The sequence below is a fragment of the Chiloscyllium plagiosum genome, unplaced genomic scaffold (genome assembly GCF_037043375.1).
Source record: "Chiloscyllium plagiosum isolate Xiang-an unplaced genomic scaffold, Cpla_swu_hap1 HiC_scaffold_35, whole genome shotgun sequence".
NCBI lineage: Eukaryota > Metazoa > Chordata > Chondrichthyes > Orectolobiformes > Hemiscylliidae > Chiloscyllium > Chiloscyllium plagiosum.
This window is the reverse complement of record NW_028270173.1, coordinates 48,838,779-48,863,060: the sequence shown is the minus strand read 5'-3', so window position 1 is coordinate 48,863,060 and position 24,282 is coordinate 48,838,779. Positions and strand designations below refer to the sequence as shown.

The following is a 24,282-nucleotide window of genomic DNA, read 5'->3' as shown; positions in this document are numbered from 1 at the left end:
TCTCCTTACTTATCCAGTCAAACCCATTCATGATTTCCAACAGTTCTATCGAATCTCCCCTTGACCTTCTCCCCTTCAGTAAATCTGCCCTGCACCCACGCCCCAGCATTGACATTTTCCCAAAAGTGTGGCACCAGAACTGGATGCAATATTCCAGCTGAGGCCTCACCAGATTTTTATATATATTTGTATATAAAACAGAATGGTGTGGGTTAACTTCCTGATGTACGTACTCAGTCCAACAAAAGCTGTAAAGTTGCTTTAAAGGACTTCTCGACCTGTCCCTCCACCTTCAAATTGGTGAAATCTATTGCCTCCCCAAAGCCTGACCATGAGTGAGTGTATTTCTCCTCCCTCCACTTCCCATTTCCCTGCATTGTATTCTATCTGCCAAGTCTGTCATTGTCATTGTGACGTTCATGACCAGAGGCTGGAAGGATCACTATCCTCAGGCACACATACCCCTGTCCAGACATTTATGGAGCTGAATATTTTCCTGAAGGAGGCGACACACTCTCCTTTGTTTCATTTTGTCTTGAAGGAGCTGGGAGGTGAAGATTTAGAGAGTAAGAAAAAGGATATCGTGGTTACAATCACTGACCTGTTTGCTGCTGGCACAGAAACCACCTCCACTACCCTGTGCTGGGGACTTCTTCTGATGGTAAACTACCCAGAAATCCAGAGTAAGGAATTCTTCACTCTGTGTTTGTTAGTTTGCTGGTTGTGCCTAAATTGGCATCTGAATCTAATATAATATTGTTGCTTGTATAATTGTATCTTGTTGCTTGTAATGTATATAGATGGTTGGGCGGGGAATGCAGACATGGTCTGATTGATGCGTTTGTGGATGACACACAGTTCAGGGGTGCTGTGGATGGTAAGGAGGATTGTCAGAGGATACAGCAGGAAAGAGATTGGTTGGAGAGTTGGGTGGAGAAATGGCAGATGGAGTTTAATCCAGACAAATGGAAGGTGATGCATTTCGGGAGATCGAATGCAGGAGGGAAGTACTGCACACAGTAAATGGCAGAAACCTTCGTAGCACCAACATACCGAGGCATTTGGTGTGCAGGGCCACAGTTCCCTGAAAGTGACAACACAAGTTGATAAGGAGGTCAAGAAGACATCTGGGCGTGCTTGCCTTCACTAGTCAGGAATAGAGGATGAATAATTAGCAAGTCATGTGGCAGTGGTGTGGTACTTTCGTGAAGCCACATTTGAAATATTGTGTACAGTTCTGGTCACCACACTACCAGAAGGATGTGGAGGCTTTGGAGAGGGTTCAGAAATGGTTGATAAGGATGTTGCCTGGTGTAGAGGGCATTAGCCATGAGGAGACAGTGGAAAAACTCAGTTGTTTTCACTATAATTTCAAAGGATGAGGGGTGACCTGATAGATGTTTACAAATTATGAGAGGCATGGATAGATGGAGTCCTTAATGACAGTTCCTGGGTGACATCAATTTAAGGTAAAAGGGGGTAAGTTTAACAAAAATGTGAGAGCCAAATTTTTCTTACCCAGAGGGTGGTAAGTGCCTGGAGGAGGTGGTGGAGGTGGAGACAATAGTAACGTTTAAGAGACATCTTAACAATTGAGGAACAGGCAGGGAATAGAGGGATACTGACCACATAGAGGCAAAAGGGTTTTAGTTAGAGAGGCATCACGTGTCAAGCACAGTCTTGTTGGGCCGAAGGTCCTGTTCCTGGGCTCTACTCTCCTTTGTTTTGTTTTAGTCAGTCCTTTATGTTCACTGAGGGAGGTTAGTTCCAGTCATGAGTATCTTGGCACATGGCATTTCATATCTACATCTGGTGCTCAAACCCACCCTCCCCTCAGGGTAAAATACTGACCCCTGTAAGAATCTGATTGAGAATAAGACAAGACATTGTCAGTCAGGAACCCAGTGACCATCAAGAGCAATACTGAAACAGCTCTGGGTCAGCACGATATTGGCCATCTCAATCAGAAACCCCTCCAATGGTTGGGATTAGAAAGAGCTGATCATTAGTGAGCCAGCAAGTGGAGTCTTCCTGAGCTTGAGCCCAAGGTGACACCTCTGGGCACAGAGGAGACAACTTTCATTGCAGGTTCCGGGATGATTCCCAGGGTGACGTTCATAAAGACACAAAATCAATATTGACACATCTCATCAATCCACATTTTAAATTCTGTATTTGATTTCTGCCCTGGAATTGGAGCACAAAAACTTTATTAAACACCAGAGAAAGTGCTAGACCTGGGAGTGCAGGTTTGAAAGAGAGCAGAGCTATAACCTGTTGACAGTGTGGCACAGTCATACTCCTGCATCTACACACCAATCCCACTAGGTGGAGCCTTGCAGTCCAGCACTGAGCTCCATACCTGGATCGATGTTCGGAGAATTATCCAATTTATCACAATTTTCCTGAGTTTAAGCCCAGGTGAACACCCCAGTAGCTGCACAGTGAACCCTCCAATCTTGTGGATCGTTGTGGTCAAGGGGAACCAACGGCATGGAGTGTGGAGACAGAGCATTGATAAGCCTCGAACAAGTTGTATCCAAGACCTCTCTCGCTCTCTGACAGAGAGACAAAGCCTCCCTCAGGGACATCGGGAATCCAACAGAATTGGCAGATCCTCTGTCAGTCTGATTCACTTGGGTAAATAATTACCTCACTGTCTGATTCCCAATTGGACTGAAGGCAAGAAGGCTTTATGTAGGTTGAGGTGAACAGTTATCCCAATAAACAGGTCACTGAGGAGGGGATGGGCCACTTGGATTGATTTGTTATACTTTCGATCTAGGTTGAGGGGGGGAATACTCTGGGGGTGGCCCTAAAATGTCCCTCCTGGGATCATCCTGCCCCTGCCGAGTTTCCTGCCCAACGCTTATTTTATGGAAATTTCGGCTCGACAAATCAGCACTTTCAATCGGATCCTTCTCAAGGGTAATAAATATGAATAGTGGAATGGAATTATTTTAAATAGATTGTCAAATTGTCCTCAGTAGTTTACAATAAAAATTTACCTTGGAGGTTAGCACACAGTGGGTGGTATCACATCAGCTGTGTGTTTGGGGCAGTTTGATGTTTATGCCTGTCAGAGTTGATGAAGCAAAGTATTGAGAGGGGAATGTACTGGCAATGGAACTGATCGAGCCCGTTCCGTGTCACTCAACAACACAAAGTTCTCCACTTCAGTTCAGTCTGCTGTAAACTGTTACCCTCCATCCAAAGATCTTTACCTTTTTGCCTATTTCAGGGAAAGTTCAAGATGAAATTGATCGGGTGATAGGAGCTGGTCGATTCCCGAGGACAGAAGACCAGAGACACATGCCCTACACTGAGGCTGTGATTCACGAAATCCAGAGGTTTGCCAACATTGTCCCCACGAACCTTCCTCATTCGACAACTGAGGACACGCATTTCAGAGGGTATTTCCTTCCAAAGGTATCAGAGATACAAGGCTTACTTTTCACAATTTGTGCCACTTGGAGCATTGTTCGAGACAAAAGAAACTGCAGAGACTGGAAACCAAAATAAACAAACAGGAGGCTGGAAGGACACAGCAAGTCAGGCAGCACCAGGAGGTGGGGAAGTGGGCGTTTCGGGTGTAACCCTTCTTCAGGACGGGGGGTGGGGGTGAGGGGGTGAGGTGGGGGATGGGGGTCAGAGTGGTGAGGTAGGAATAGGTGAACACAGGGAGAGGGCACGATCTGGTTGGTCGATGGGAGGAATGTATCCAGTTGGTAGCCAGAAGGAAGGGTCGATCAGAGGAATGGAAGGGAGGAGGAGGGGCTGGGAAGTGAGCTGGATGGGGAGGTAGATTATTTGAAATGGGAGAACACAGTGTTGAGTCTTCCCGGCTGTAGGCTGTCCAGGCAGAAGATGAGCTGCTGTTCCTCCAACTTGTGGTCTGGCAATGGAGGAGGCTGAGGATGATCATATTGGAGAGGGAGTGGGAAGGGTTATTAAAATGGACAGTGACTGGGAGGTCAGGTCGGCCCCTGTGGGTCCGGCTGAGAGGTTCAGTGAACCGTTCCTTAAGTTTACATTTGGCCTCCCCAGTGTAGAGAAGACCACATTGGGAGGACCTGATACAGTAAACTAGGTTGGAAGTGAGGCAGGTGAACCTCTGTCTGACCTGGAAGGACTGTTTGGGGCCCTGGAGGGAGGTGAGGGAGGTGGTGTACTGACAAGTTTTGCATCTTTTCCAGTTGCAGGGGAGGTACCGTGGGTTGGATGTGGGATGACAGGGAGATATTGGTGGGGAGAGGGGCATAAACCAAAGGGAACATTTTTTTCCGGAGGGCAGAGAGGTGTGAGGAGGGGAGATGTTCTTGGGGTTGGGTCTAGTTGGAGTTGGCCAACCTGACCTCCCAACCACCACCTATTTCAATTCCCCTTCCCATACCCTCTCCGACATGTCCATCATCCTCCACCTCAACATTGAACTCTCCAATTTCAAACAACCTCCCTTCCCATCCCCCGACTCCCTTCACAGCCCCTTCCCCTCCCTTCAACTGCTCCCTGCCACCCTTCCCACCCAAAACCCTCCCCCACAACCCCACCCCATCTTTATCTCCAGCTCCCCTCACCCCCCACCCCCGGTCCTGAAGAAAGATTTTACTTGGAACATTGTTGCCATGGTAATAATATTATGGTACTTTCTGAATAAATGCAGGAACTGAGTTAGAAGGGAAACAAATTAAAACGGGGAATTTCAATGTTGAGGATTGCTATTAAAAAGTCTCATTGAAGGTTCTCATCACACAACCTTGTAAGAAATGGGGAAGTGTGCTGTTTTTACAGATATAGAAAAGCAAGAGTGTGTATGTGCAGAAAAGGGGTACAGGGAAAAATATCAGCTAGGCAAGCATTAGGGAAATGTATCTTTATCTTTAATGAATAATTGTGGATAATTTAATACTAACTTTAGTGCAGAATTATTAAAGCAAATAATTCTTTTTAATAATAGTCTCAGCAAAATAGCTGAGACAGCTGAAACGCATAAACCAAGCATGAAAAGGTACATTGTTAAAAGGTATGTTCAAGAATGGAATGTACCTGTGAACAATGGAAGATGTTCCAGGCAAAGTAAAAGAACATCAGGATACAAGTTTCGCCTTATGTCAGCACTTACAGAGGGAAAGGTTGCCAACTTGGAGAAAAGGGGGCAATAAGAGCGGAGCGCAGCTGGGTAGTGGTAGAATACAATAAGAAAGATTGGGTAATGTAAGAGTCGGGAGAGGTGACCTCACGCAGCTCAAAAGAATAACTGTGAACTAGTTTGAATGTTCATTGCTCATTTGCTTCTGCATTTGATGCCCTTTCTTGCAAGATCGTAGAATAAATTGTCTTGTTTCCAGTTTTGGTGGTCTCGTCTAAATTTTATTAAAATTGTTTCTAACAACCTCAACGGTGAAAAATGAGGCCATTTCTCCCATCTCATCTGTACTAGCTCACTTTAGCATTTTGACAGAACCAAACGCCTGCCTTTCCCCCATAAGCCATTGGTCCTATTGAAATAATCATCAAGTGCTCTCCTGAATGCCTCATGTGACCCTGCCTTGACCATACTTCATTCCAAACCCAGTCACTAACTGTGGGAAGAGGTTTGATTTTAAATCTCACCTCACATTTGTGTTTTTTAAAATGCGTTAAAACTGTGCTGTCTGATTCTCAATTCAGTTACAAACACTTGGCACTCATCAGGATGATGCCAATGTAAAGGGTAACATTGTTGTTAATGAATGAGAGGAGAGTGCTGATTGGTTGGCCAGTAAACCCTGAGTAGCAGAGGCTAAAGAAAATGCACCCGTTAATGATGACTGGCGCTTAACTTCCAAGCTCTGGTTAAGTTTAAAACTGGGCAGGTTGACTATGATTTCCCTGAAGGGTGAACTGGAGAGAGGCAGTCACCTATTTTATTGAGTTGAACAGGCTCAATCTATGTACGTGTTCCTTCTGTCAGCAAGTAGCGGGGCCCTGTGCACTAATCTACCCAGCCTCCGCTGCAGGTAAATGTGTCCCACTGCAGGCCAAGCAGCAATTTGGATTTTAGGAACTGAGTTTCTTTAATCGTGGGGATGCGCCGTTACATTTGACAATAAGGTGGAGCCGGTTATAACCTGAGGTGTCTAGTGAAACTAACAGGATCAGGGATAAAACTGGGTTTTCCACATCCTGCATGACTCACTCTCCATTAAACACAGGCACAGTAACACATTCAGAATGGCTTTCTGTGTTTTTCAGGGAACGTACGTTATTCCTTTACTGACCTCGGTGCTGTACGATAAAACCCAATGGGAAAAGCCCCACCAGTTTAACCCGGCTCACTTCCTGGATGCTGATGGGAATTTTGTGAAGAGAGACGCCTTCATGCCTTTCTCTGCAGGTAACCGGTTGTAAAAGGGGCCATGTGTTCCGTTACTAAAATATTCCCATTTCTGAAGTGAGGCAACTGACTGTGGAGAGCCAGCTCTGATTTGAACTGGGAGCGAGTTCCAAAATTTCACAATGGGAGGGAACTCCACGATTCTGAGCCAGCGACACTGAAGGAATGGGGAGATGGAAAAGGCAGGCCAGTGGATGTGAAGAATGTGGAATGAGCCATAATCCTATTGAATGACAGAACAGTCTCCAGGAGCCGAATGGTCTGCTCCAGTTCTTATTTCTCGTGGTCTTAAGGTCAGGATGGTGAGTGGCTTGGAGGGACTGTAGTGTTTCAAGAAGCCAGCTCACCACCACCTTCCCAATGGGACAAATCAGGAATGGGCAATAAGTGCTGGGCCCAGCCAGTGATGTTCATGTTCCATGAGTGAATAAGGAGAAGGGAAGTTAAATTCGAAGGCTATGACCAGTAATGTCAACTAATTCAGCTCAGGAGGTGCCACAGGTCCTGCGATCCCATAGGGGTTTGGTGGGACCACACTCAGTCACAGTTTTGGTCTCTCCACCCAAGGAAGGGTAAAGTTACCTTAGAGAGAGTCACTGAGCTGACTCCTGGAACAGGATCTTGGTGCTCTATTCCTTAAAGACATTGAAATAAGAATAATTCTTCAGGCCCTGGAGAGGGGATGTGTCATAGAGTCAAAGAGATGTACAGCATGGAAACAGACCCTTCGGTCCAACCCGTCCATGCCGACCAGGTATCCCAATCCAATCTTGTCCCACCTGCCAGCACCCGGCCCATATCCCTCCAAACCCTTCCTATTCATATACCCATCCAAATGCTTCTTAAATGTTGCAATTGTACCAGCCTCCACCACATCCTCTGGCAGCTCATTCTATACCCATACCACCCTCTGGGTGAAACGTTTGCCCCTTAGGTCTCTTTTATATCTTTCCCCTCGCACCCTAAACCTATGCCCGCTAGTTCTGAACTCCCTGACCCCATGGAAAAGACTTTGCCTATTTACCCTATCTATGCCCCTCAGAATTTTTAAACCACTATAAGGTCACCCCCAGCCTCCGACACTCCAGGGAAAACAGCCCCAGCCTGTTCAGCCTCTCCCTATAGCTCAAATCCTCCAACTCTGGCAACCTCCTTGTAAATCTTTTCTGAACCCTTTCACAACATCTTTCCGATAGGAAGGAGACCAGAATTACATGCAATATTCCAACAGTGGCCTCACCAAGGTCCTGTACAGCCACAACAGGACCTCCCAACTCCTGTACTCAATACTCTGACCAATAAAAGAAAGCATACCAAATGCCTTCTTCACTATCCTATCTAACTGCAACTTCACTTTCAAGGAGTTATGAACCTGCACTCGAAGGTCTCTTTGTTCAGCAACATTCCCTAGGACCTTACCATTAAGTGTATAAGTCCTGCTAAGATTTGCTTTCCAAAAATGTAGCACCTCGCATTTATCTGAATTAAACTCCATCATTTCTGTTCAATGGACAGCCTCACAGTAAAGGAGTGTCCATTTAGGACAGAGAGAAGGACAATGTTCTCTCACTCAGAGTGGGGTGTGTCTTTGGAATTCCCTGCACTGAGGGTCTGTGGATGTTCAGTCATTGAGTAGATTCAGGACCGATTCAGGATCTGAGTTAAATGGATAGGAATGGGGAAGGTTTGGGAAGGTGGGGTGAATGAGCAAAGAGCTTGAAGGGCTGAATGTACTCCCAGCTGTTTGATTTCTATCTGTACGGGGATAGAGAGACACACTGTGGGAATGGAATTGCTTGCAGTTGGTGACCATTGAGATGGTTTCAGCGATGGGGGTTTGGAAGATGGTGGTCTATGAACGGACTGTGTGTGTGTGTGTATGTCTGTGTGTGTGTATGTGTGTGTGTCTGTGTGTGTGAGTGGGTGTGTGTGTGGGGGTGTCAGTGTGGGTCTGTGTGTGTGTATCTGTGTGTGTTGCTGTGTCTGTGTGTGTTGGTGTGTATGTCTGTGAATGTGTTGGTGTGTGTGCGTCTGTGTGTGTGAGTGTGTGTGTGTGTACGTGTGTCTGTGTGTATGTGTGAGAATGTGTGTAAGTGTGTGTTGGTGTGTGTTGGTGAGTGTGCGTATCTGAGTATGTGTGTGTGAGTGTGTGAATGTCAGTGTGTGTGAGTGTGTGTGTCTGTGTGTGTGAGCGTGTGTGTATGTGTGTGTGTCTGTGTGTGTGAGTGTCTGTGTGTGTGTCTGTGTGTGTGTATGTTGGTGTGTGTCTATGTGTGTTTCTGTATTTCTATGTGTGAGTGCCTGTGTGTGTGTCTATGTGTTGGTGTGTCTGTGTGTGTGTGTCTGTGTGTGTAAGTGGGTGCGTGTGGGGGGGTGTCGGTGTGGGTCTGTGTGTGTGTCTGTGTGTGTTGGTGTGTCTGTGTGTGTTGGTGTGTATGTCTGTGAGTGTGTTGGTGTGTGTGCGTCTGTGTGTGTGTATGTGTGTGTGTGTATGTGTGAGAATGTGTGTAAGTGTGTGTTGGTGAGTGTGTGGGTCTGAGTATGTGTGTGTGTGTGTGTGTGTGTCTGTGTGTCTGTGTGCCTGTGTGAGAATGTGTGTCTGTGTGTGTTGGTGTGTGTTGGTGAGTGTGTGTGTCTGAGTATGTGTTTGTGTGTGTGAATGTGAGTGTGTGTGAGTGTGTGTGTCTGTGTGTGTGTGTGTGTCTGTGTATGTGTCTGTGTCTGTGTGTCTGTGTCAGTGTGTGTGTGTCTGTGTGTGTGGGTGAGGTACTGACCGTCCCCTGTTCTTTTTCAGGTCGGAGGGTGTGCGCTGGTGAGGCACTGGCTAAAGTGGAGCTTTTCCTGTTCTTCACCACTCTGCTGCAGAAATTCCACTTCCAGGCCCCACCAGGCGTGACAGACCTGGACACCAGCCCGAGAATCGGCTTAGTGTCCAACCCGAAACCCCACCGGGTTTGTGCTGTGTCTCGCTGATGGGACCCAGCGACAGGCCCAGTCGGTCTTTCACTGCTGGGTTTATAAAGGTGGGAGCTGCAGCACAAAGTGTGAGGCAGCACCAGAACCGGATTACCCTGTCTCTATGTGACGTGGCACACAATCATTTACTCTTCGTACAAATCTATATTGTCCCACCTTCACTTCTGTAACGATAATGTTTCCAGGGAATCGGCTGAGAATGTTCTCCCATTACAAAAGGAGGCAGACATTTCATTGAGGGTTTGAATGCTCTTTGCAAATTAACTCAGACCCCATTCCAAACCTGTCTGACTGATTCATTTTGAGGTGAATCCTTGCTTTTTGGAGCATTACATTCATTGAGGTATTTGAACTGATGCATTGCAATGACTGAATGATTAAACCATGTTCCCGAATCTTGCAATAATTCACATTTCTCTCTGAATTGTTTGTTTGGGAGGTTTCACACAGCCTAGTCAGACTGGTCGGTCTAGTTCCATACAAACCTAATTGTGCGAAAACTGTCAGATTAAAATGAATAACTGAATGGTTTAACCATGTTCGCTATTAGAGTCGTACAGTCATAGAGATGTACAGCACAGAAACAGGCCCTTCAGTCCACCTTGTCCATGCTGACCAGATATCCCAACCTAATCTAATACCTTTTGCCCGCACTTGGTCCATATCCCTCCAAACCCTTCCTATTCATACACCCATCCAGATGCCTTTTAAAGGTTGTAATTGTACCAGCCTCCACCACTTCCTCTGGCAGCTCATTCCATACACTCAACAGTCTCTATGTGAAAAAATTGTCCCTCAAGTCCCTTTTAAATCTTGCCCCTCTCACATTAAACCTAACCCCTTGCGTTTTAGACTCCCTACCTTGCGGAAACTACATTGGCTGTTCACCCTCTCCATATCCTTCATGGTTTTTGTAAACCCCTAGAAGGTCACCCCTCAGCCTCCGACACTCCAGTAAAACCAGCCCCAGCCTGTTCAGCCTCTCCCTGAAGCTCAAATCCTCCAATCCTGGCAACATCCTTGTAAATCTTTTCTGAACCCTTTCAGGTTTCACAACATCCTTCCTATAGCAGGGAGACCAGAACTGAACACAGTATTCCAAAAGGGCCCTAACCAAGGTCCTGTACAACCACAGCATGACCTCCAACTCCTATACTGAAGTGAATTGTTAATCTGCGACAGCCCATTTTGCTCTCTGTAATAATTGAGGAGTCACAGCTGGAAAGGAAAATTGTTTCTTATTGGACACCAAAATAGAGCCATTACTTGTTTTGTATATGAGCCAGTCCCAGCCTGGGGCAGACACACCCCTGAGTCTGCAGCACGATGGTCCTGTGGTTAGCACTGCTGCCTCACAGCGCCAAGGACCCGGGTTCGATCCCAGCCTCGGGCGATTGTCTGTGTGGAATTTGCACAGTCTCCCCGTGTCTGTGTGGGTTTCCTCCCACTATCCAAAGATATGCAGGTAAGGCTGGATTGGCTGTGCTAAATTACCCCAAAGTGTTCAGGGATGTGGTTAGATGCATTAGTCAGGGGTAAATGTAGAGTAATAGGGTGGGGAATGGGTCTGGGTGGGTTACTCTTCAGAGGGTCAGTGTGGACTTGTTGGGCTGAATGGCCTGTTTCCGTCCTGTGAGGATTCTACTCTATGAATAGTGCCCAGAGTGTGGGGCCCGGACTGGTGGCTGGTTGCTTGCTGTTTTGAGTCAGAGCATGGAGATGAGCAGGTTTGTACTTTCCCTCTGTTACACAGGCTCATGTATATCACACTGAGAGGCCACATGATAGAGAATTCATGGTGCCTTTTTGAACACCTCTGTATCCCTGGGTCTGCCGCTTAAACAGATCTCTGCTCGCAACTCACAGTGTCTCCGGGAATGGGGCAGACCAAGATTAATCTTTGTGCATTTAGGGAAGAGATAGAATCCCCACATTCGGCCCAACAGGTCCACACCAATCCTCCAAAGAGGATCCTATCCACATCCATCCTCAACCCTAACCCTGCCCTCCTCGTGGCTAATGCACCATCCTGCACATCCCTGGATACTGTGGACTATTTAACACAGGCCAATCCACCCTGACCCACAGCCCTGAACACTCTGGGCAATTTACTGTGCCAATCTATCGAACCTGCACATCCCTGGACACCATGGGTAATCCACCTAAGCTGCACATCTTTGGACTGTGGGAGGAAACTGGAGCACCTGGAGGAAACCCATTCAGACACGGGGAGAATGTGCAAACTCCACACAGACAGTTGCCCGAGGGTGGGATTGAACCCGGGTCCCTGCCGTTGTGAGGCAGCTGTGCTAACCACTGAGCCACCGTGCTGTCCCTAGATCTCCACTGTCTTTCTCTCCCTTCCATGTCACCTTCTCCTGCTATTGCTGAAGGCATCTCACTGACATAACAATGTAGGAACACAAGAAGTGGGAATGGGACTGACCAATTGAACCCCTTGATTGAATATGACCAAGGCTGAATTCATCTTGACTTCAACTCCACTTTGCTGCCCACTCTCCATATCCCTTCAACCCATCACTTATTAAACATCTGTCTATCTCCTGCTCAACTTTAATCAATGTCCTGGCATCCACCACATCCGTCCACATTCAACAGAGATTTGCCTGCACTTCCACACACTACTGTGTCCGTTGCTCCCGATGCGGTCTCCTCTCATTGGGGAGACAGAATGCCAATTTGTGGAACGTTTCATGGAATATCTCTGGGATATCTGCACCAAACAGCCCCACCACCCTGTGGTCGACCACTTCAACTCCCCCTCCCACTCCCGCAAGGATTTGCAAGTCCTGGGTCTCCTCCACCACCAAATTCTGGCCACCCGCCGCCTGGAGGCAGAATGCCTCATCTTCTGCCTTGGGACCCTCCAACCACACGGAATCAATGTTGATTTCACCAGTTTCCTTAATTCCCCTCCAATTCCAGATCCAACTTTCCAACTCGGCACCTCCCTCTTGAACTATTGTAACTGTCCATCTTCCTTCCCACCTATCCGTTCCACCCTCCACTCTGTCACCGTCACCCTCCCCTTCATCGACCTATCGCATTCCCAGCTGCCTTTCCCCCCACCCTCACACTCTCCCATTTATCTCTCAGACCCCTTGGGCACCCCCTCTCATTCCTGATGAAGATCTTATGCTTGAAACGTTGACTCTCATGCTCCTCGGATGCTGCCTGACCAGCTGTGCTTTTCCATCACCACACTCTCGACTTTGATCTCCAGCATCTGCAGTCCTCACTTTCTCCTGCTGCCAGATCTGCTGCGTTTCTCCACCCAGACCCCGATGTTTGCAGCAGATTTCCAGCACACACTGTATTTGACATTACTTTTCCCAGGTCTCGGACCTCAGTGGTATTTCGAAACAGGGCTCGGAAAAATTGCTTGAGTGAAGGAAAATGCAGAAGTGGCATTCATGGGGAGGTAATAAATGGCAGAGAGAAAATCGTACGTGTGGAGAGAATTGCAAGTAAGTGTAGGAATTATGTAGGATAGGGACAATCACGTGGCAGTTACTGCGGTATGGAACAATGTGAAAGGGGGGAAGTGATGATTGGAAGGGGTATCTGTGGGGTTAGAGAACGAAAGCTCAACAAACATACCTGACAGAATCGTCTTCTCTGTGGATTGTAAACCAGGGGAGGGGTGGGGAGGGGGTGGGTGGGATAGAGAGAAAGAAAGAGAGAGACAGGATCCACCAGTTTTGGCATCATCCGCAAACTTACTAACCATATCTCCTGTATTCACATCCACATCATTGATATAAATGATGAAAAGCCATGACCTAAATGAGCGGTGGGGCAACATCTACAGGCTGAATGGTCTACTCTTGTTGCTATCTTGTGAGGGGAGCATTGTAACTGTGCAGGCAGCTGGGGTGACTATCTTCCTTAATGCTGGAAAACGGTCAGCTCCAGTCACAGTCAGCGCCACAGACCGCAGCAGATGGACCACTGCCTCCCTCTGCTGGAGTAGCCCCTGCACTGCACATTAGGGCCAGTTGAAGGTCCAGCTCAAAAACAAGTGAAAAGCCCTTCCTCATGAAGAGTTTATGCCTGAAACGTCGACTCTCCTGCCCCTCGGATGCTGCCTGACTGGCTGTACTTTTCCAGCACCACACTCTTCAACTCTGACTCTCCAGCATCTGCAGTCCTCACATTCTCCTACGTTATTATCAGTACACCTCACAAACCTGATTCTGTTGTGATTACCACCTCTCATCCCCAGGGAACACAGGGACAGCAGACCATTTAGCCCGCCATTTAATGTAGCCATGGCTGATTGAACAGTTACCATTTACTCGCACTATCGCCATAGTCCCTTTTACCAACGATACCTAAAACTCTAAACTTTAAAGACAGCTAATTCCTGATTTCTTAGGATTCAAATTCCAGCATCTGTCGCAATGGGATTCGAACCTGCGCCTCAGAACATCTCCTGAGCTGTGGTTAGTACCAATATCCCATCGCCTCCCCAACAAGCCACGCTCTTTTTCCCTTTTATGTCACGAATGGGTCAAACTTTCTGTCAAAATGATGGATGGTGACTGCTTCAAATGTTCCATTCTGTGGGGAATTCCCTACCTGCAACACGACGTGGGAACAAATCCTCCAAAGTTCCATGCTCATTCCCATGCAACAATTGTAAGTGTATCCTCTGGAGTTATCCGAAAAACAGGAATGGTTTCTGCATGCCCACTTCTTCAAATTCCTTCCCAAAGTTAAAGATGCCCATTTGTTGTCCCCAACACTCCACAGTATAAAGTCTGAGATTGACATCATTTCCTGGCTGGCAGCTCCTTAACCTGAATCAATGATATGGAAACATGAGTGGTCCGGTGGCTCAGTGGTTAGCACTGCAGCCTCACGGCACCAGGATCCAGTTTCGGTTCCACCCTCGGGCAACTGTCTGTGTGGAGCTTGCACATTCTTCCCGTGTCCAATAGTGTGCAGGTTAGGGTGGATTGGCCATGGGAAATGCAGGGTTATAGGGTAGGGGGTGGGTCTGGTTGGGATGCTCCCTGGAGGGTCAGTATGGACTCGATGGGCCTAATGACCTGCTTCCACACTGTAGGGACTCTATGGTTTCTGTGCAATATTGCCCACATTTTCTCCAAAGATGTCTATTTAATATGAAGATTGGGGATCCTCACTGGCAAAACACGCAATGCTGACACGAGAAACAGCACAAGTGGATTGGATCTGGAATACATTGCCGCAGAGCACACAGGGGGCTCGATCAGTTGTGGCTTTCTGAGGAGAATTGATTAACTATCTGATGTAGAAATAGGGCAATCCTGTCTTACAGAGAGCTCTTCCTGGGGTGTAAGCACTCTCTTGATTCTCTTATTCCCCAAGTGTCATCGATGCACATTGGCACATTTTGACCTGGCTACAGAATTGGCTATTTGCCAAGAAACACTGAGTGGAGATAAGGGCTTCTTTTTCAGGTCGGTGACCTGTAACCAATTGGGTTCTCTAGAGGTCAGTGCTGGGACCACAAGTGTTTCTATTAACCACTTGGAGGAAGAAAGGGGATGTACCATCACCAAACTTACAGACAGCATAAAAATGGGTAGAAAGGCAGACAGTTTATGGAGGGAACTGAAAGAACTTTGGATGCTGTAAATCATAAACAAAACACCAATTGCTGGTTTCATCCCACCATCAGACTGACCATGGACTACTCCTTAGTAGCTGTCTCATTCTTCGACACATGCATCTCCATCAAGGATGTGGGCCTCAGTATTCCACTCTCCCCAAACCCACAGATAATCTCGTAATGCTACAATTCTCCAGCTTCCACCCACAACATATTAAAACAGCCATCCCCTATGGACAAGCCCTACACATTCACAGGATCTGTTCAGATGAGGAGTAACATGACGGACACCTGAAGGTGCTCAAGGATGTTCGTAAAAGAACAGGGTTCGATGATCAACTCATCGACTGCCAGTTCCGATGTGCCACAGCGAGTACCCGTAATGACCCCCTCAGGAGACAGATACGAGCTGCAACCAACAGTATCCTTTGTTGTTCAGTACTTCCTGGGAGCTGAAAAATGACACCGTGTTCTTCACAGCTTTCAACATGTTATCGATGAGGATGAGCATCTCGCCAAGACCTTCCCTATGCCTCCAGTTCTCACCTTTAAACAACCACCAGACCTTAAACAGACTGCCCAGCCTTCAGGATAACATCGACCACAACACTGTACATCCCTATCATGGGAACCCTGCAGGACATGTCAGAGTGTGGACACGGATACCACCATTACACGTGGGGACACCACCCACCGTGTACTGGCTGTATCCCAATCTTTGTCTCAGCCAGCGCTGTCTACCTCATACGCTGCAGGCAAGGATGCCCCGAGGTATGGCTCATTGGTGAGACCAAGCAGACGCTACAACAACAGATGACACCACACAGCAATCACCAGGCAGGGGGGTTCCCTCCCAGTTGGGGAACACTTCAGCAGTCAGGGAAATTTGGCCTCAGATCATCGGGTGACCATCCTCCAATGGGACTTTGGGATATACAACAACTCAGAATGGCCGAGCAGAGGCTGATAACCAAGTTCGGTATCCATGGGGATGGCCTCAACTGGGACCTTGGGTTCATGTCACACTACAGGTGACCCCACTACACTACACACTGTCCCTCACACATATACTCACACAGTCATGCAGACCCTCTCTCATACACACTCTCTCTCTCATACACACGAACATACACCTCCCACACTCACACATTTTCACCAAGCTTTCACACATGCAAACACACTCTCTCACTTTCACTAACACTCACCTACTCACATGCACATACCAACTCTCTCTCTCTCTCAAACACATGCACACACATATTAGTCGATAGGGTGAAGTTATATGTGTAGTATTATATTTGCAGATACATTCTATTTTGCTCAATGCACAATCTGCAGGCAGTCAATACATGCATGTTTTGTAAACTCCATGTTGGAAATAGAATCATAGCCCTTCTTCAGGAAAGGTTGGGACATAGACAGACTTTAACCTCACACCTTTAATGCATTGTCTGAGCTGAATTATCACCATTTGTGATGAAACCTTAAGTTATCTTGAAAAGGTGACTTGAAAGATATTCTGCGATTTACATATTAATGAATTGAAATATTCTAATGATGAAAGACTTAACAACAATCTAGGTTTGTTCAATATATTATTTTAGTTGCATGACACTGTATGCCCTCTCTCTCTCTCCTGCCTTGTTTGTACGCAAACACTAAGTGTCACTTCGTACTGAGGTTCTACCTGTCCCCGGTGTTGCGAAGGATGGGCCTGGCCTCGCTGCCGTGGAACGCTCCGAGTAGTTGGACCGTTCCGTATCAACTGTCCTTCGTGGAGAAGTTTATGAAGAAAAACACCTTTGACTACAAGTCCATCAGGAAGTGGTCAGCACGTAGTGTCCTTGAGACCCTTCGGGAAAAGGAGAGGGCGGATCCTATCGAGCGGTTCCCTGAGCAGACTGTCAAAGCCATTTGGCAGAATGCCTCATCGCCAGAACTTTTCAACAAGCACCAAGACATGGCTTGGCTGGCGGTGAGAAGGGCTTTGCCTGTGAGATCCTTTATGCACGCTCGGACTCTCAGCCGCACCGCACGCTGCCCTCGAAGCGGCTGCGGGGGGGACGAGACTGTCACACACCTCCTTCTGGAATGTGCCTACGCAGAGGAAGTCTGGAGAGGAATGCAGTGGTGTTTGTTCAGGTTTGTCCCGAGCAGCGCCGTGACGTGGGACTCCGTGCTCTACGGCCTGTTCCCCCGGTACGCACACCGAGACGGACATCAACTGTGCCTGGAGGATCATCAACTCGGTGAAGGACACTCTCTGGGCGGTCCGTAACCTGCTGATCTTCCAGCTGAAGGAGTTGCCCCGACTGAGTGTTGCAGACTGGCACATTCCAAGGTCCAGGACTACGTGTTGAGGGACGCGCTGAAGCTTGGGGCAGCTGCCGCCAAGGCGCGGTGGGGAAAGACCACTGTGTAACATCTGCCTGCCTAAAGAAGAACAGGGGGCCCACGCAGTCATTTGGGCTCTGCTGACGCCTCAGCACAATGTAATCGCATCAACCTGTAAATAAGTATGATTACACTGTCTCGATACGCAAAGAAATGGAATGTGTACATGTGTGTGACATGTCCAGTTGTATAGATCAAAGTATTTATGAATAAAGTATATTTTTGAAATAAAAAAGGGTGGCGCTTCCAGGACGAGTCTATCCCATTGCACTTCGGGTGTGCTGACGCCTGCGATGTCCCCAAATGCAGGATACTCGACTGCAAAATTTGTGGTAGTGGGGGACTGCGTTCGCGCTCTCCCCTGGTTTACAAACCAATGACAGAATCTGAATTGCGGTTTTTCTGGAGGCAGTGCTGTTATGCTGCGACTTGTCTTGTCACTGCTACATTAACACCCAAGTTTGCTCGGGCAGTCTTTGGTATACCTTTCTTCCCTCTCCAAGCAAGAGCCGTCCTAACTTTAAAACCGTTAAGCCCACCAAACCTCTGCTGCATATGCGACCATTTCCCTCTATTTCCTCACTATATCTCTCAACATGCTGCTTAACCACCTTCCCTCTTAACTGCTCTCAGTCACTATCTGCTCCATGTCTTACTACCGTTTGCTTCTTCGCCAACCTATCAAGCAAGGGCACCAACACCCTGAGCTACAAAGTGCAAAGTCCAGCCCACCTCACGCCTGGGGGGAGCAATGCCTCATCTTCCGCCTTCGGACTCTCCAACCACACAGCATCAATGTTGACTTCACCCGTTTCCTCATCTTCCAACCCCCACCTCATCTCAGACCCGACCCTCCACTTGACATGTCCCACCTGTCCATTTCCTTCCCACCTATCCACTCCACACTGACCTATCCCCATCAATGCTCCCCAACCCCCACCCACTTGCATGTGCCTATCACCTTCACAGTAAGTTTCCCCCACCTCCACAACCACCTCCAGTCCAATTACTGCTTTCGCTCCGCTCCAAGTCTCCAGTCTGCTCCAATTCAGCTCTCAGTCTTTCTGTACTGATCCAGGCCTCAGTCATCCTGTACTGATCCAGGCCTCGAATCCTGCCCCAACCAGCTCTCAGCCATTCTGTACTGATACAGGCCTCTAATCCACTCCAGTCCAACTCTCAGCCATTCTGTACTAATACAGGCCTCTAATCCGCCCCCATCCAGCTCTCAGCCATTCTGTAGTGACACAGGCCTCTAATCCACTCCAATCCAACTCTCAGCCATTCTGTACTGATCCAGGCCTAAATCCGCCTCCATCCAGCTCTCAGCCATTCTGAACTGATACAGGCCTCTAATCCGCTCCCCCCCATCCAGCTCTCAGCCATTCTGAACTGATACAGGCCTCTAATCCGCCCCCGCCCCCCATCCAGCTCTCAGCTATTCTGTACTGATCCAGGCCTCGAATCCGCCCCCATCCAGCTCTCAGCCATTTTGAACTGATACAGTCCTTCTAGATTAGTTTAGATTACTTACAGTGTGGAAACAGGCCCTTCGGCCCAACAAGTCCACACCGACCCGCCGAACGCACCCACCCAGACCCATTCCTCTCCACCTAACACCACGGGCAATTTAGCGTGGCCAATTCACCTAACCTGCACATTTTTTGCACTGTGGGAGGAAACCGGATCACTGGAAGAAACCCACGGGGAGAATGTGCAAACTCCACACAGTCAGTCACCTGAGTCGGGAATTGAACCCAGGTCTCTGGCGCTGTGAGGCAGCAGTGCTAACCACTGTGCCACCATGCCGCCCCGTCCTCTAATCCGCACCCCCCCCCCCCCCCCCCCGCATCCAGCTCTCAGCTATTCTGTACTGATACAGGCCTCGAATCCGCCCCCATCCAGCTCTCAGCCATTCTGTAGTGATCCAGGCCTCAAATCCGCACCAATCCAGCTCTCAACCATTCTGTCCTGATACAGGTCTCTAATCCACTTCAATCCAGCTCTCAGTCATCCTGTACTAATTCAGGCCTCGAATCCGCTCCAATCCAGCTCTCAGCCATTCGAGACTGTTGCAGCTCTCCATCGGCTCCTCTTCAGCTCTCAGCTGCTCCACACTGATCCAAGCCTCTGGCTCACTCTGTTCTGCCTCACATCTGCTCCACACTGATCCAGGCCTCCAGCCCACCCTGTTGTGCCTCTCAGACTCTCTACACCACACTAGGCCTCCAGCCCACTCTGATCTGCCTCTCAGCCTCACCACACCACACTAGGCCGCCAGTCCACTGTGTGCTGGGTCACAGCAGCCCCGCACTGATCCAGGTCTCCAGCCCACTTTGTTCTGCCGCACAGTTGCTCCGCAGTAATCCAGATATCCTAATTTAATCTTGTCCCGTTTGCCAGCACTTGGCCCTTATCCCTCTGAACCCTTCCTATTCAGATGCCTTTCGTGTACTTGTACCAACCTCCATCACTTCCTCTGGCAGCTCATTGCGTCCACGCAGCACCCTCTGTGTGAAATAGTTGCCCCCTAGATCCCTTTGAAATCTTTCTCTTCTCACCCTAAACTATGCCCTCTAAATTTGGAATCCTTTACCCTAGGGAAAGCAGCAGGTAAATCAGACACGGAAGAAAAGGACGATTACATTTTAATCACAGGCCAGTTTATTTTACACAGAGGGTGGTGAGTGCTCGGAATGTGCAGCCAGACGAGGTGGTGGTGGTCTCAGTTTCGTGTCTCATCCAACGTAATGTTGAGAAATATGTTTCCCTGGCACCCTTAATCTTGTATGTGATTTCAACCTGAAGTCACTAATCTGATTGAAGAGAGATTTGCAAAGCTGCAGCTAAACATTGTAGAAAGTCGAGGTAAATTGGTTTTAAAAAATGCTTCTAGTTTCACAATCAAAGATTGTAAGTTGCTTTTATTCGCGTTGACATCAAATTCGGACGAGTGTTTGAAAACAAAGTTGGAACTTTCCCTCCTGTTTTTCCGCGAATCAGGAGGCAGCCTGAAGGAAACAGGGGCGGGGCGCGTCCTTTTAAGGGATAGATGCAGATAAGCAGCGCAGGCGCAGCCGTGGGTGGTATTTGAGTAAAACGGGAGTCCTGGAGACATTCGGTGATCCAATTGAAGAATGAAGCTGATCGACAGGCAGGGCAGGTTGAGGAAGTGAATGTTCGATGTTGCAAAAGTGAGTGAGTGTGAGAGTGAGAGGGAGCGGCTGTTGTGGGGTGTGAGTGAGTGTGAGTGCTGAGCATACTTACCTGGCAGGGGAGATGACATGATCATTGCGGTGGCGCTCCCAGGACGAGACTATCCCATTGCACTTCGGGTGTGCTGACGCCTGCGATGTCCCCAAATGCGGGATACTCGACTGCAACATTTGTGGTAGTGGGGGACTGCGTTCGCGCTCTCCCCTGATTTACAAACCAATGACAGAATCTGAATTGCGGTTTTTCTGGAGGCAGTGCTGTTATGCTGTGACTTGTCTTGTCACTGCTACGTTAACACCCAAGTTTGCTCGGTCAGTCTTTGGTATACCTTTCTTCCCTCTCCAAGCAAGAGCCGTCCTAACTTTAAAACCGTTCAGCCCACCAAACCTCTGCTGCATATGCGACCATTTCCCTCTGTTTCCTCACTATATCTCTCAACATGCTGCTGAACCACCTTCCCTCTTAACTGCTCTCAGTCACCATCTGCTCCATGTCTTACCACCGTTTGCTTCTTCGCCAACCTACCAAGCAAGGGCACCAACACCCTGAGCTACAAAGTGCAAAATCCAGCCCACCTCACGCCTGGGGGGAGCAATGCCTCATCTTCCGCCTTCGGACCCTCCAACCACACAGCATCAATGTTGACTTCACCCGTTTCCTCATCTTCCCACCCCCACCTCATCTCAGACCTGACCCTCCACTTGACTTGTCCCACCTGTCCCAAAACAGCTGTTATTTTATCCCTAATATTTCGTACAAGGTTCCAGAAACTTCCTCACGTGCCTCCTTTAGCATTCTGGGATATTTCCCCATCGGATCCGGGGGACCTGTCCACCTTAATGCTTTTTAAAGGCCCCCAACCCCACCTGTTGTTTAATGTTGAGATGCCCGGAGTACCAACATACCTGTCCCTAAACTCCCCATCCACCATGCCCTCCTGCTTTGTGAATACTGGTGCAAAGTATTCGCCACCAACATCACCCACTTCCACCAACCCCACACATAGATTTAGGTTCTGTTGTGTCACGTGTACTCAAGTACAGGAGTACGGTGGAAAGTATATAATGTCGCCACACACGGGGTCACCTTCCAAATAAACTTTAGTACTAACTATTAAAAGTTTAAACGAAAAACACCACCCAACACCAGGTTATAGTCCAACAGGGTTTATTTGGAAATACAAGCTTTCGGAGCACTGCTTCTTCAGGTGGTTGTAGGAGATACAAGACACAGAACTTGTACCAAATACACCGGCGTCTCCAAATCATCACCGAACATAGTTCGTGGCTGGGGATCAGCCCTTGATCGCGGATTGAGGGTCAGCCCTTGATCGCGGATTGAGGATCAGCCCTTGATCGCGGATTGAGGATCAGCCCTTGATCGCGGATTGAGGATCAGCCCTTGATCGCGGATTGAGGATCAGCCCTTGATTGTAGAGTTGAGTCTTTCACACCCAGAGCCAGCTACCAGGCAGGGTTCAGCAAACAATCTGGCGCCTTCGGTGACCTGTGGGGAAAGGAAACAAAGTGGTTAAGGTTTCAACTTGCATCTGAACAGCATTAACACTGACGCACTGCTCGAGTAACTAACGTAACTAACTCAGTCAGAACAGAAAAGTGTAGTTCAGTTGGAAACTCCTGACTCGAAACCGGTTACTTTCTGAGCTAACCTTTAAAAAATAGGGGGAAGTAAGATGGAAGAGAATGGCAGAAGATAGGGTAGAAGTAGCAAGGTAGAGATTGACAGCCGAAAGAGGGAAGGAATGAAGGTAGTCCAAGTGAAGAGAGCGCTTAGCTTGGGTAAAGCCTTTGCTTGATGCAGCCGTCCGAGTGGTTGGTGTCCTCGAAGAGTCCCAGCAGGCAAAGTCTGGCTGGCCTCTTGCAGGACCATGGGGGCCGAGCTCTGGAAGCGCAGGTGGGTCTTGAAGCCCTGGGCGATGTCCCGTAGCGGGCGCTGGAAGGGCAGCTTGCGGATCAGCAGCTCGGTGGGGTTCTGGTAGCGGCGGATCTCTGGCAGTCCCACGGTCCTTTCCCCTCCCAGTGAACTTCCGCGCCGTCTGCTTCGTCCTCGCCCATCCCCACTCTCTCCCATCTCCATCCTCTCCCCCTCATCCCCATCCACTCTCTTAACCCCCTCCCCCCCTTACATACTCACTCACTCACTCACTCACTCACTCACTCACTCACTCACTCACTCACTCACTCACTCACTCACTCACTCACTCACTCACTCACTCACTCTCTCTCACACACACACACCCATCTCCCCGCCCCTCCTTTTATACAGTCCTGAGCCACTGGCGGCTGGCGCCCGGCGTTTTCTGATTGGTCCATTAAAGCCTTCGTCTGATTGGTGCATAAAGCACCCTCGCTGATCTCACTGATTGGTTGATATTGCGCTTTGTGATTGGACAGTTTGACAATCCGGGAACAATCACCCCCATATTTGGGAAACACAAAGTTTGAGCTTTAACCTCTGTGTTGCTGGACAGAATTGCATCAGGCTGCCTTATTAGGTTATGATGCTCGTGTTCAGCACAGGGTGCTGTTGTTTTGAGCGCATAACATTTTTTTTCTATTTTGTATGCTTTGTTCACACAAATCTTTGTTACATTCACAGCTGATGGTGCCATTCACATTCATAGAACAGATTCCGTCGTTGATTTCACTGGATTAAATGCCCATCCTCTTGGCTTCAGCTTGGGTCACTCAGCACATCGTCCTGGACCTTGGAATGTGCCAGTCTGCAACACTCAGTCAGGGGCTGGGAGATTTGTCATAACCAAAGCAATCATTTTGTCACAAACTAAAAGCCTGGAAACCATTTTGAATCTTATGTTAGTGTCTGTCTGTCATACGTTCCCTGGCTCAGTGAGGTGGTTGAACTTGCAGCTGCACAAATACCTAACAGTGAAGTCTTTCCCAGTTCTTCCTTTACAAGAACCTCTTGTATAAGACACTTTACAAGACACTTGCTTATCAGCTAATAACCAACACTTTCCAGACACTATGTGACTGAGGCTAGTGACTGGGCAAAGTGCCTGAACTCGCCTTATCCTGCAATTAACAGTTGATGCTGCTAGATTAGCAGAGCGCATGATGTGGAGGAGGAGGTCTTGGGCTGGGATGAACAAAGTTAAAAATCACACAAGCCCAGGTTCTGGTCCAAGAGGTTTATTTGGATCACTAGCTTTCAGAGTGCTGCTCCATCATCAGGTTGCTGTGGAGAATAGGACCAAGACACATAACTTATCGTGAAGGATTACAGTGTCATGCAACTGAAATAATATATTGAACAAACCTGGATTGTTGTTAAGTCTTTCATCATTTAGAATATTTTAATTCATTAATACGTAAATCCCAGAACTTCTTTTAAGTCACCTTTTCAAGATAACTTAAGGTTTCATAACAAATGGTGATAATTCAGCTCAGACAATGCATTAAAGGGGTGAGGTTAGAGTCTGTCTGTATCCCAACCTTTCCTGAAGAAGGGCTTATGCCCGAAATGTCGATTCTCCTGCTCCTCGGATGCTGCCTGACTTGCTGTGCTTTTCCAGCACCACACTCTCGACTCTGATCTCCAGCATCTGCGGTTCTCACTTTCTCCCAGATATCCCAATTTTGAGTCAGACTGGTTCTATTTCCAAAGTGGAATTTACAAAATGTTACATATATTGACTGCCTGCAGATTAAGCATTTTG

At 48.1% G+C, this 24,282-nt stretch overlaps 1 long non-coding RNA gene, 1 other non-coding gene and 1 pseudogene across 2 annotated transcripts; all 3 read left to right on the top strand.

The window, feature by feature from the left end:
- The first annotated feature begins 346 nt into the window (after positions 1-346).
- Positions 347-6,381, top strand: LOC148140799 (uncharacterized). The gene is made up of 3 exons (XR_015753085.1): positions 347-683; positions 3,242-3,429; positions 6,235-6,381. It is a non-coding gene; the product is annotated as an uncharacterized LOC148140799 (long non-coding RNA).
- An 11,212-nt stretch (positions 6,382-17,593) lies between these two features.
- On the top strand, positions 17,594-17,730 carry LOC148140798 (U1 spliceosomal RNA; annotated as a pseudogene).
- Positions 17,731-20,625: 2,895 nt separating this feature from the next.
- LOC148140797 (U1 spliceosomal RNA) lies at positions 20,626-20,789 on the top strand. The gene has a single exon (XR_015753210.1). It is a non-coding gene; the product is annotated as a U1 spliceosomal RNA (small nuclear RNA).
- The last annotated feature ends 3,493 nt before the right edge of the window (positions 20,790-24,282 follow it).